Consider the following 14,346-nt stretch of genomic DNA (forward strand, 5'->3'; position numbering starts at 1 on the left):
TCGTTTGAACTATAATCCACATATTTGTGTTGAGCTTCTTCCTTAAAAAAAACTAAAGAGCTGAGCAACAAATATTGAACTGCTTTGGTTTCATGTATGGAAGTAAAGTTAATTTTAATTCACATTTTTGAAATTTAATGTACTTCAAAGCCACTTGTTTTAATAGTTTGAAACACCGGACAAACTTTCGAAAAAAAAAATCAAGTAAAAAAATATAAAATGAGAAAGGATATTAACAAGTTTTTTTAACTTAGGCTGTATTTATTTACAAGTATAAGATATTAAGATATAGATACAGAGATATAAAATCGTATTTGTGAGATGAGACATAGATAAAAATATTATGTCATGAGAATTGAAATACTAAATTAGTGTATTTTGTATTTTTTTTGGTAAGAAGAAGGAAGAACACAGATATTAGACAAAGATATAAACTTGTATCTTTTTTTTTTCTTTTATTATCATTATTAATTTTTTATAATTATATTTTTTATTTTTTAATTTTTATTTTTGAATATTGTATAAAAAAAAGTAAATTGAATTTTTTTTATTATTTGTTCTATCTTATTTTTTAGTTATCACCAAATAAAATATAAAAATATTAATTTTTGTGTTATTCTTCTGTCCAATTTTCTATCCTGTCTCATTCTATAATCAAAACCAACTCCACAACCATATATACTAATTCTTTATACTATTGACCTGTTAATAATTGTTTGATATTTATAAATTTTGATGTATACTTTTATCCATCCCAAACACTTTTATGTATACTTTTGTCTATTTATTTAAAAAATATATATAATAAAAAATTAATTAGAGCTATGGAGCTGAGAACATAGTCTTCTTAATGACTGAAACCTCCACTTCAGTCTTCATTACCCTCAACCTCAACCTCAACCTCATCCTCACTGCACCTCCATTCGGTTCTTTAACTAACTAATTTGTTTATTAGATTGAACTGGTGGTTATAAGTAACACAGCCCCCAAATTGTAGATTCTTAGCCCATCTTCTCTGCATCATCACAACAACCATAATGGTGTGCTCAAGATGTCAACAATGGCAAGCTCTTCCTTCTCCATTCTTTCTTCAAGAGACAGCAGCTTTGTTTCTAGATCTGTCAACTTTATTATTTATTAGTATTTTTACTCGTAATAATATTACGAAAATATAATTTTTTTAAAATTATGGTCTACTTTGTTCTAACAGTATAGATTATGTAGTATAGATTATGTATGGCACAAAATATTTATAAAATCAAACTACTTTTGTAAAATAAAAAAAATCGTAGGTTGACAAAAATTTCTGACTAAGAAGACCAATGTAGATAAAAAATCAAATAATAAAATTTTTAGTTATTATTTTTATATGAAAAAGTCTAACTTTTCATTAATAATTAATTTTAACATTCGTTATCTAAAATTTAAAACAATTTAACGTGTATACTTTTATATTTAATTAGGTGTTAAGTCTGTTGCACAAATAGAAATAATTAATTTTTATACTTGCTATTTAAAAATAATATTTTTTCTCTCTATGTATATAAAAATAGAATTAGATATTAGCATAAAAAAAATTATACTGATAGTTATAAAATTCAAAATTAATTTTTTTAAAACAATTGAATCTTAATTCTAACTTTTAATTATAACATTAGTATTCTCTCTAAATTATATGTAATAAATATTTGAAAGAAGAAAAATAAAAATATAGATTAGAAAGATAAGCGGTGAAAATTTAAAACTAAATAGAAAACTAAAAAAAATATGTATATAATAATAATATTTTTTATTTTAATTATAATATTTTGTTAATTTTATTTTTTGTAGAACAGAAAGATGAAAAAATAGAGAATAAGAGAAAAGAGAGAAAAAGATAAATATAAAGAATGAGAGTGAGAAAAATAGAGAGGTAGATGAGAGAATTTAGGAAACGAGTTTATTAATTTTGAAAAAAAAATATTCTCTCAATTTTAATAAGAGAGTGTCATGTGACACATTTGATTATTAAATTAGATAGTAATATATGATACATAATATAGGTATATTTCAATTTTAATTTTAATATTTTAATTTTAATTTAATTCAATTAAAGAATGTCATGTTGCATATTTTGATTGTCAAATTAGTAATTAGTTATTGATACATGTGACACATTTTGGTTGTAAAATTAGTAAAGAGGAGGAAATAATTCTTTAATTTTGGAGGAAAAGATTTAATTTTAATTACAATGAAAGAGTGGCATGTGGCATATTTTGATTATAAAATTAATAAAGAGGAGAGGAGTATTTCTTAATTTTGGAGGGAAAGATTTGATTCGAATTATAATGAGAAAGTGATATGTGACACATTTTGATTGTAAAATTAGATATATATAATAGATAATAGATTTAGTCTTTAATTTTGAAATTATTTGAAAATTATCTGGTAAATTATTCATTGACAAGCTACGCTGCTCTACCCTACTTTCTAGGGTACCTTGGTGGGACGGGTCGGGTAGCGCACTTTGTCACACAAATAGCACTAACATTCACATATATATTATTTTGTGCTCATGCAAAAACATACGCTGCATGTCCAACTTTAGAGTCACCTTGCACTTATTGTCACCTTCCAAAGTTGGCCAAAATGATTCTTGCATTCCCATTACCCACATCCAATCTTCCTGCTCCACAAAGTACTCTATATATATAATCTCCATTTTTAGCCTCTACGTATGCCCTCTTGTATTGTCATGATCCATTCCTTCCCATTGCAACCAATTGTGGCATGCTATTGTTCAACGCTAGGCACTCACGTTTCTTTCGTTCCTTAAAGTCATTTCTGACCTTGAACTTCACGCGGCAATTCTTATCAATTGCTTTATTTTATATGTTTTGTTTCTCAACATTGCTGATTCTCAGCTTGTTTCCGTTCATCCTATTATATAAAACCACCACTAATCCTCTTTTTTTGCATCAGCATCCTCAACTAAAACTTTAATACTGCTAGCACAGCCTCATTCTTTGATTTTACTGCCATGAATTCCCCCTTCAAATACAGCACCACGCAACCATCTGAATTTACTAAAGTTATATTGTCACTTTAGAGAAAAAAAAGTACACCATTAATCACTCTTGGATTAAGATAGTAGAACTCACAAATAATAAATGTTACAAATTTAAAAGTGACATTCCTTTGCTACTTTGCTAACTTGTTACTTTAGAGGATTTTTTTTCCTATTTTATACCTACTCTTTTACACGGTTCTACTCCATCCTTGTTCCTCATCTTAGCTTCATGCCACTGTAATAACTAATAACATTGATAGTATATAAGACTCAGTTTATTTGTAGGACATTGAGACAAAAATACAGAAACATAAAATTGTGTTTGACAAATGAAACACATAAACAAAAATATTGTGTCGAAAGATGCTAAATTAGTATTTTGTGTCCACAAAAAGGACGTTGACACTAACAAAAGTCTTATTATGGCTACTAATAAGTAAAATAAAAGACCAAACAATCTATTCCGTTCTTTCAGAATAAAGACCACACTTCGACAACCTATAATGTAATGTCACGAATGGATGAAGCAAGCACTTTTAGATGGTATCGATCAGAGCCGATGAAGCCTTTTTTCCTGATTTTGGTCACTTAATCCCACTAGCTGAAATTCTGTGCCTTTAAAGAAAATCAAAGCGAAGTTCAATAAATTGGAGCACAATTTATTTTTTATTATTTTTGTTAATTTTTTATAATTTATTTTAATTTATTATTAAATAAAATATAAAAATACTAATTTTCTTATCATTATTTTTTGTGTCTTATTTTTAATATTTTATTTTAATTATGTTTTGAAAACTACATACAATCTAAAAAATTTTTTTTCAAAACATTAATTACACATGTACCATTTATTTTTTTTTTCAACTATTTAACCTTTTGTTGCATCCAACACTCAAACTAAGCCCTAACATCCACTCCCTCACCCATTGTACATCTTTCCAATTTAAGGACACCTACCAAAATGGATATTACAAAAATAAATGGTTTATTGTTTTATCACCTTTTTCACAAAGAACACATGTCACATCATCTCAAAATTACACTAACAACTCAGTTCAGTTCTTGACAAATATGCTTCATTAGTCTCTGACATTTTGACATTGTACTCTCCATTTGAATTATATGTTCACGCGAATGCAAAGTCGAGCATGCACAAGCTCCACTCTGGCTCTTACTAGCGCCGTCATGTTTCAAACTCTAACCCCTTTTAATATTAAACTCAGACATTTGCAGATTTAAAGGTGTTGACTTTGAAGGTGCGAATAAATTCTTAGAGATTGGATTGCATAAAAATACAAAGTTAAAATGAGGAGAATAAAGGAATGAGAGACTAAGAGTAGCATTCAAAATGACAGAAAATTAAAATGGTTGTAACCCTCTTTATATCTCCGTAAGGTTTATTTAGTCAAACAAAAAGTATGGGAAAATAATGTCATGTATGAACAATGTGAATAATAATTTAAAATTAGAAGATGAATTATAATTAAAATTCAGATTTTTTAATTAATTATCTAATTTTTAAATTTTGAATTTTAAAAAATTAGGATTTACAGTTAAATCCATTCTCATTTTAGACTGTTACTCCTAATATCATCGTTTTCTCCGAGTCTTCTTGGTATCCCCTCTCACCGCGGTAACCTCACTTGATCCGTTGAAATGACGGCCCCCCGTTCCAAAGTTCCGACACCGTCATTTTTGTTGGGCCGCCGTGGGGAGCTCTCAACCACCGGGGAGACTTCGGAGAGGAATCAAACGAGAAAACATAAGATGAGAAGACACCACATCCAACTCAAAACCTTAAGGTGTCAAGTTAATGGGTCTCTCATCTTATAAACTCCTCACTCTTCCATGCTTTCTTTGATGTGGGACTAACTTCAACACTCCTCACACTTGCAACACTAACAATCTCCCCCTCAAGTGTGAGCCTCACATCAAGCATCAACTCCCCCTCTTTCTAGCTCCTCCACCACCACGAGTATTCGTCCATCACACCGCCGCAAAACACCGCGGGACACGCCGCCCGGACCACCTTTGCCGGGAAGACTTTCGATGCTTCACCTTGAATACTCCTTAAACCAGACCGATTAAACCATCGGCTCTGATACCACTTGTTGGGCCAACCGTGGGGAGCTCTCGACAACCGGGGAGAATTCGGGGAGGAATCAAGTGAGAGAACATAAGATAAGAAGACACCACATCCAACTCAAAACCTTAAGGTGTCAAGTTAATGGGTCTCTCATCTTATAAACCCCTCACTCTTCCATGCTTTCTTTGATGTGGGACTAACTTCAACATTCCTCACACTTGCAACACTAACAATCTCCCCCTCAAGTGTGAGCCTCCACATCAAGCACCAACTCCCCCTCTTTCTAGCTCCTCCACCACCACGAGTATTCGTCCATCACACCGCCGCAAAACACCTGCGGGACACGCCGCCCGGACCACCTTTGCCGGGAAGACTTTCGATGCTTCACCTTGAATACTCCTTAAACCAGACCGATTAAACCATCGGCTCTGATACCACTTGTTGGGGCCAACCGATGGAGAGCTCTCTACAAACGGGGAGACTTCGGGGAGGAATCAAGTGAGAGATTATAAGATGAGAAGACACCACATCCAACTCAAAACCTTAAGGTGTCAAGTTAATGGGTCTCTCATCTTATAAACTCCTCACTCTTCCATGCTTTCTTTGATGTGGGACTAACTTCAACATTCCTCACACTTGCAACACTAACAATCTCCCCCTCAAGTGTGAGCCTCCACATCAAGCACCAACTCCCCCTCTTTCTAGCTCCTCCACCACCACGAGTATTCGTCCATCACACCGCCGCAAAACACCGCGGGACACGCCGCCCGGACCACCTTTGCCGGGAAGACTTTCGATGCTTCACCTTGAATACTCCTTAAACCAGACCGATTAAACCATCGGCTCTGATACCACTTGTTGGGCCGCCGTGGGGAGCTCTCAACCACCGGGGAGACTTCGGAGAGGAATCAAACGAGAAAACATAAGATGAGAAGACACCACATCCAACTCAAAACCTTAAGGTGTCAAGTTAATGGGTCTCTCATCTTATAAACTCCTCACTCTTCCATGCTTTCTTTGATGTGGGACTAACTTCAACACTCCTCACACTTGCAACACTAACAATTTTCTCCAACCGCCATCGTTGCGGTCCACCACCGCACACATCTCCGCCATGTAATACCCTACCACACAAAACTTTGTGGTGTGGTATTACGGCATCTAAAATAAAATATATACATATATATTTTCAGAAAGAATATAATAAGTAGGAGCCTTGAAAAACAGGTGAAACAAAAATCACGAAAATAAAAGCACAACGCTTAGGAAACGGGATTACTTGCTTGCGAAGAAACCTAATGATCATAGGCATAAATAAACAAAAAGTGAGAATAGAGAGTCAATGATACAGAATGACTAGCTCCTAACTCAGCCTACGAAACCAAGGCTGGTCAGAGAATATTTACATACATATATATACATATCCCAAAAACCCAAAATACATAGATGAAACCCTAACTCTCCTTAAACCTCTAAGAGGAACAAAATAAACAAGTTATTCGGAGAGTAAGCTAAGTATATATACATATAAATTATACAGCAAAAAGGAACCCAGAAGCCGCTCCACTTCAGAAGTCCAGACGCCTATCGAGGAGCCTCTCGACCTGCATCTGAAAAACAACAACACAGTATGGGGTGAGAACCAGAGGTTCTCAGCATAGTAAAAGTGCCATGCATATAATATATAAGGTCTTGGGAATGCTAGAGGCAATCCTAGAATGCCGACACTCAGATTATAAAGCTTAAATTACTAAACAGAAACCATAAAAGGGGTAGGTGTCTAGGCAATTCTAAACTCAGCTTAAACTTAACCTTAACACTAAACTTGTCCACCATTCTTCCGTTTCTCCATCTCTGGTGAGTTTGCAAAAACAGACAAACAGACAATTGTAAGCACAGGTTGGAGACAAATAGTGCAAGTAGCAAATATAGCAATTAACATAATATATTCAGTTAGGCATTACCAAGTAATGCATAGCAAATAAACAAACAAAATGCACCTGATATATACCTATCCTATGGCTGATGAGGCTCATCTGTCGGTTATCAAGCCAACTCGACAAGTCTGAAACCCTTGGACTGTCCCCCGTTGTGCATCCCCATGAGTCTATGCATAGCTTTTTCTCATTTCATTCATAATTCATACATTCATATATAACTTTACTCAATGGGGGATAACCATTCCCAGGAATTTATACATGTCCGGTCACCCTTACGACGTAGGGTCAACAGAGTATCGAGTCTCAACCTGGAATACGTGGTGGCAAACCACGGTTCTTTACCCAGAAAAACTCGTATCTCAGATAACATTAAATTTGTAAGCCACATGATGTTCATAACCATTCATATTCATTACATAATCATTTATCGTAGCCATGGCATCATATATCCCTCATGCATACACATTCTTCTCATACAACTCTTCTCTTTTAACCTTTACTTCATCCCCAAGTTACCTCTATTTCCTAGCTTCAACTTACTACTAGAGTTACTACTATAATTTGGGACTAAAAGAGTGAAAATAAAGGTTTAGAAGTTTGAAATTTGACTTAAAAACACAAAATCTATTTTTGCTAAAATAGGGGCCACGCGTACGCGTGGGCGTGCGAAAAGGCTTACTCGCGTACGCGTGAATCCCAGCTCGAAAGGGTTGGTCGCGTTGCGAGCGGCCGGACGCGTACGCAAATTCCCGGTCATGCGTACGCGTGAGCCACACGTATGCATGGGCATGAAAAGTCTTTACTGGCGTACGCGTGAATCCCAACCTGAAAGGGTTGGTCGCGTCGCGAGCAGCAAGACACATACGCAAATACCGGTCACGCGTACGCGTGGGCCACGCATATGCGTGAATGTACATTTTTCCAAAAAATTTGCTAAGTTTGAAAAAGCTCCAGAATTTTCAATTTCAATCCCAAACTTCCAACGTGCATAACTTTTCCGTTTTAACTCATTTTCCTTCCGTTCTTTGAACGGCGTAAACTTCACGGACCCAATTTTCATATAAAATAAGTTTGAAACCATTTGGGAGTCCGAAAACCAAGTTATGGCTCGCCGAAATTTGGCCAAAAACTAATTTTTCACAAAACCTCAATTTTCATTAAACAAAACCAAATTCCCACTACTTATACACATATCCAGCACAAACACACTTCATAACATTCCAATACAACATCACTAACCACTCATCATATCACAAACCATCATACTTCCATTTTTACCCCATTTACACCTTAAACTTCTTACTTCCATCAACAAAATCACCAACATGTTATATATATATATATATATATCACCAATTCATCGACAATATCAAAATACCAAAGAGGCATTATATCCCCATCATAACCATAATCACCAACACATGCATGATTAACTTCCATCATCAATCAATATCATAATTACTAGACATCCAATACACATAATCATTCCAACTTATCCTATGATCCTCTAGCCTAAGTTTTCACACGACATTATATATTAAATACGCAAAACCTAAACCATATCTTGGCCGATTTCCACGTATTTCTAAGACACCACCAAGGCACTCAAAAGGTCTAAAGTCACCCAAATAAAAGCACTCAACCTCCACCAAGCTCCAAAGCTTACGATTCAAGCTCCAACATATACATATACACACCTAATACATATATACAACACATATACACCCAAATTCAATACCCAAAATAATAATTCAAGAGTTTAACTAGGGTTGAGGATTCTTACCATACCCACGGACCAAACGGACTAAGTCCAACAAATTCCGCAAGCTAAATTGAACCTATAGCATCAAAGCCAACAAATTCTCAACATGTATGCTCAAGGTTTTCGAAAATCAAAGGGGTAGAGCAAATGGAGTGAGAATGAAGCTTACCTATGAAATTGTTCCGGTAGATTCGTAGAGCTCGACGCGGTGGTCGCGTGGCTGCAAACGGTGCGGTGATCGGAACTCGGTTGGAAGAGATACGGTGGTTTGTATGTGGGGTTAGGGCTTGGAAGCTCTTCCTTTCCTCCTCTTGGCTATTTCAGCATTGTGCTGAGTGAAGAAGAAGAGTGTCTTCTTCTCTTAGTGAATGGGCTGACTTGTTGGGATTGGGCCCATTTTGGGCCCGGTTCAACCGGTTCGGCCTGTTCGGCCAAATCTTGGGCCAAATTCTTTGAAATTAGTGTCAAAATTCTCGTTTTAAAGAGCTCTATCCTATTTTAATATAATATTCATATTTCTAATTTTCTTTATTAAAAATTTAATTTTTTGACTAATTATTCGCTAATTTTAACGGGGTTTACACGCCACCTCAAATTGTCCCCCTTATCCTCCGTATCACTGTGATCTCCGGTCCCCCTCTTCCCAGCGCGTCTCCTCCGGCGCTGTTGCAACCCCCGATAGACCGTGCATGTAAAGACCTAATTTTCAGTATATCTAGATCATACTAAAAATTGAGCGCTACCAATTTGTCCTCATAGTTATTATCTATTATTTATTATATGAGCTTGATTCGTCATTAGAACATTGTTAATTTGTAGGGTAATTTTTTTAAAAATATTTGAATTAATAAACAGAATCATTCATAGTCAATTCAGAAAGAATAGCAGACAAAACGGTTATAAACAACCGTACTTATATACATCTCAATCAGTTAATAATATTTAATTATCCAGCCTTTATTAGAGTATAGATTATAGATCTGAGTTAAAACATCCCTAGATATAGCTAGATGATAACTATATAGATATATACATATACATACAATATTTCAGACCCTGACATGTTCAAGAAGTCCCTAAGCTAGTGCCTAGGCTAGCCTAGACTCTATACTCACCTAATCCCTCTAAACTACTAAAGCGAGAAAAAGTGTGATCTAGGTCTTCAAAATTCGAGTCAAGTCAAATATCATCAAAAGGTTGAACATCTTCTCCTACTCCTTTGCATGATCATACGTCGTTGTAGAGCATCTCTCTAGTACTTCATTGAGTGGCCACATAACAGCAACATCGTGCGAAGGACTTAGGCTAAAGTTCGTAGATAAACGGGGTCTAGATGTCGGCTGGTCTCACGGTATATACGTATAAACAGAAAATGAATATCGCTCTAGACTTAAAAGACTACCCAAAGCAGAATCCTTTTATAGAACGATCATCAATGAACTATGGAAGGATACTCTTGCTTCCATCTGGAGGGGGAAGGGAGAGAGAAGGGGTAAGAACTGGGAAGTTTTTAGTAGGAATGGAGTTATTAGTTAAGTTCATTAATTCTGTGTTGTTTAGCAGACAAATAGCAAAATACATAGAAGCAGTAAACAGAAAAAATAGATAACTAGAGAAAATAGAAAGCAGAACACAAACAGAAGAATACTAGAAAATAAAACACAGACACAGAGAATAGAATACAAACAAAGAAAGCATACATTCATACAACAATCATAACAGAGGAAATTCACAACCAAGTATGATGCATGTTTGTCCTATGTAGACCATGAGTTCACGTGTCGGTTTACACCTTGTAGCCCGACATTACTTAGGAACTAGTCCTAGATATGGTTGTGAAGAGAAAGAAGAGAAGATCATTTTGATCGGACTGGAATTTGATTTGACTTTTAATTCAGAAGAAATCAAGCTTTGAAGATTAAGTATTCATGAAGTTTTCTCTCTTTTCTCTCTCTTCAATTTCGGCCAAGGAAGCATCAAATGACCAGCTGAAGTTGAGGGGAGAGCTATGATTGGTTGGCTTGGGAGGTGGTTAAAATAATATTAAAATATCTCAGGTGTATAATTACTAAAACTAGATGTATCGGAACACACGTAAAAAAAGTATCCGGAAATTTTTTCTGAGCTACTAGCATAAATGACACTAGTAACATATTTAATATGAGAATATAAGATATATGATGAGGCATTAGCATTGCTAAAGTCATCAGAGAGTGCTAGTATTAAATTGCACCAGAAGACTGTGAACCCAGTTAAACTGATCTTCTGACTTTAACTAAAACATATCAAATAATATTATAATATTACTCAAGCATCTCTAATATTATTATAATAATATTATTATATTACTATTTCTATTCTCTCATAAATCGAGTCCGACTCGTCAAACTGAGACTAATTACGGAAACCAGAATCAAAACTCTTAACCAATATAGCTCAAAACTAGGTTCTTCGTGATTGTGTCGTCAAACTTATCTCAAAAGAGGTTCTTGCTTAGTGATAACATAATGATATTGAATATCAAGATGCTTGATAATATAGCAGAGGTTCTTCTTTTACTAATCTTCTGGAAAATCCGTTTTGCCAAAAACTAGGTCGATACATTCTACCCTCCTTAAAGAAAAATTTGCCCTTAAAATTTCAGCCATGTGCAAGAATCCATCTTCAAGCGATCTATTTCCTTCTAGACATCCTGACGAAGAGATCAGTCCATTCCGTACAGCATCCAAATCTCACATAGCCTTAGCAATAGAGATCATAACAGTTATGAAGATAGCTGTGTCTCACATCGATTCGTCATTCAGAGCTCGATTAAACTATGCCTATTAGCAGTCATTGAGGTCTTATCCGCACCAAACAATCAACATTAAGGTGATCAGTCTTAATATCTCAAGTTAAGCACGAACATTTCCAAAATAAACGCTCATAGAAATTCATGCCAAATGTATCTTAAAGATACCCTAATAACATGAGACACACAAGCAGAGTATGCAGTAAAGCATAGTCAGTCTACTCCCCAAGATCTGCTGGAAACGAACTACTCTGATTCCAAATTGTAACGACCCAATTTTCAGTATGTCTAGATCATACCAGAAACTGAGCGCTACCAATTTGTCTTCCTAGTTATTATCTATTATTTTTCATATGAACCTGATCCGTCATTAGAACGTTGTTAATTTGCGGGGTAATTTTTTTTTAAAAATGTTTGGATTAATAAACAGAATCATTCATAGTCAATTCACAAAGAATAGCAGATAAAACAGTTATAAACAACTATACTTATATACATCTCAAGCAGTTAACAACATTTAGTTATCCAACCTTTATTAGAGTATGGATTATAAACCTGAGTTAAAACATCCCTAGATATATCTAGATGATAACTATATAGATATATACATATACATACAATATCTCAGGCCCTGACATGTTCAAGAAGTTCCTAAGCTGGTGCCTAGGCTAGCCTAGACTCTATACTCACCTAATCCCTCTAAACTACTAAAGCGAGAAAAAGTGTGATCTAGGTCTTCAAAACTCGAGTCAAGTCAAATATCATCAAAAGGTGGAACATCTTCTCATACTCCTCTGCACGATCATACGTTGTCGTAGAGCATATCTCTAGTACTTCATTGAGTGGCCACATAACAGCAACATCGTGCAGAGGACTTATGCTAAAATTCGTAGATAAACGGGGTGTAGATATCGGCTGGTCTCACGATATATACGTATAAACAGAAAATGAATCTCGCTCTAGACTCAGAAGAGTATCCAGAGCAGAATCTTTTTGCAGAATGATCATTAATGGACTATGGAAGGATACTCTTGCTTCCATCTGGAGAGAAAAGGGAGAGAGAAGGAGTAAGAACTGGGGAGTTCTTAGTAGGACCGGAGTTATTAGTTAAGTTCATTAATTCTGTGTTGATTAGCAGACAAATAGCAAAATACATAGAAGCAGTAAACAGAAGAAATAGATAATTAGAGAAAATAGAGAAAACAGAAAGCAGAACACAAACAGAAGAATACTAGAAAATAAAACACAGACATAGAGAATAGAATACAAACAAAGAAAGCATACATTCATACAACAATCATAACAGAAAAAATGCACAACCAAATATGATGCATGTCTGTCCTATGCAGACCATGAGCTCACGTGTCGGTTTACACCCTACAACCCGACATTACTTAGGAACTAGTCCTACATATGGTTGTGAAGAGAAAGAAGAGATGATCATTTTAATCGGACTGGAATTTTGATTTGAGTTTTAGTTCAGAAGAAATCAAGTTTTGAAGATTAAGTGTTCATGAAGTTTTCTCTCTTTTCTCTCTCTTCAATTTCGGCCAAGGAAGCATCAAATAACCAGCTGAAGTGTCTTGGGGGTGAGGGGAGAGCTGTGATTCGTTGGCTTGGGAGGTAGTTAAAATAATATTAAAATATCTCAAGTGTATAATTACTAAAACTAGATGTATCGAAATACACATAAAAACGTATCCAAAAATTCTTTTCTGAACTACTAACATAAATTACAATAGTAACATATTTAATATGAGAATAGAAGATATATGATGAGGTATTTACATTGCTAAAGTCATCAGAGAGTGCTGGTATTAAACTGCACCAGAAGACTGTGAACCCGATTAAACCGGTCTCCTGACTTTAACTAAAACAAATCAAATAATATTATAATATTATTCAAGCATCTCTAATATTAATATAATATTAATATTATATTACTATTTCTCTTCTCTCATAAATCGAATCCGTCTCGTCAAACTGAGACTAATTACGAAAACCAGAATCAAAACTCTTAATCGATACAGTTCAAAATTAAGTTTTTCGTGACTGTGTCATCAAACTTATTTCAAAAGAGGTTCTTGTTTAGTGATGACATAATAATGTTGAATATCGAGGAGCTTAATAATATAACAGAGGTGTTTCCTTTACTAATCTTTTGAAAAATCCGTTTTTTTGAAAAATCCGTTTTGCCAAAAGCTAGGTCGTTACAGTGCACGCGGCATATATTGAACTAAATCTGCAGCTTATTATTCACATTGTTTAGATTTTCTATTGTCTTCCTAATAGAATTATTATTCAAATTATTGCAAAATAATTTTTTTAAATTTAATTTAAATTATAAATATTATTTAATATTACTATAAATTATATATAAATTTATTAAAGTAATTTATAATTTGTGATTTTAGAGTTCTTACTTTTGCGAATTTCTTTTTTATTTTTATTTTTGAGTTAACTCATTTTATTTTTTTAGGATTATTAAGAGTTTAGTTACCAAAATTGAGTTGCACAAAAATACTTAATTTTGATTTGGTTTTGTAATTCACAGTGAGAGCAAGTTGTTTTTTTATTATTTGAAATATATTTTTTATTAATTTTTTTAATAAAAACTATATATTATTTAAGGGCAATTTACGAAAATAAAATATTTGTCTTTTAAAATTATGTAAATGCAACTTTTGCAGTTTGGATACAAAAATATAACTTTTTATA

The sequence above is a fragment of the Arachis ipaensis genome, chromosome B08 (assembly GCF_000816755.2).
Source record: "Arachis ipaensis cultivar K30076 chromosome B08, Araip1.1, whole genome shotgun sequence".
NCBI classification, from domain to species: Eukaryota; Viridiplantae; Streptophyta; class Magnoliopsida; order Fabales; family Fabaceae; genus Arachis; species Arachis ipaensis.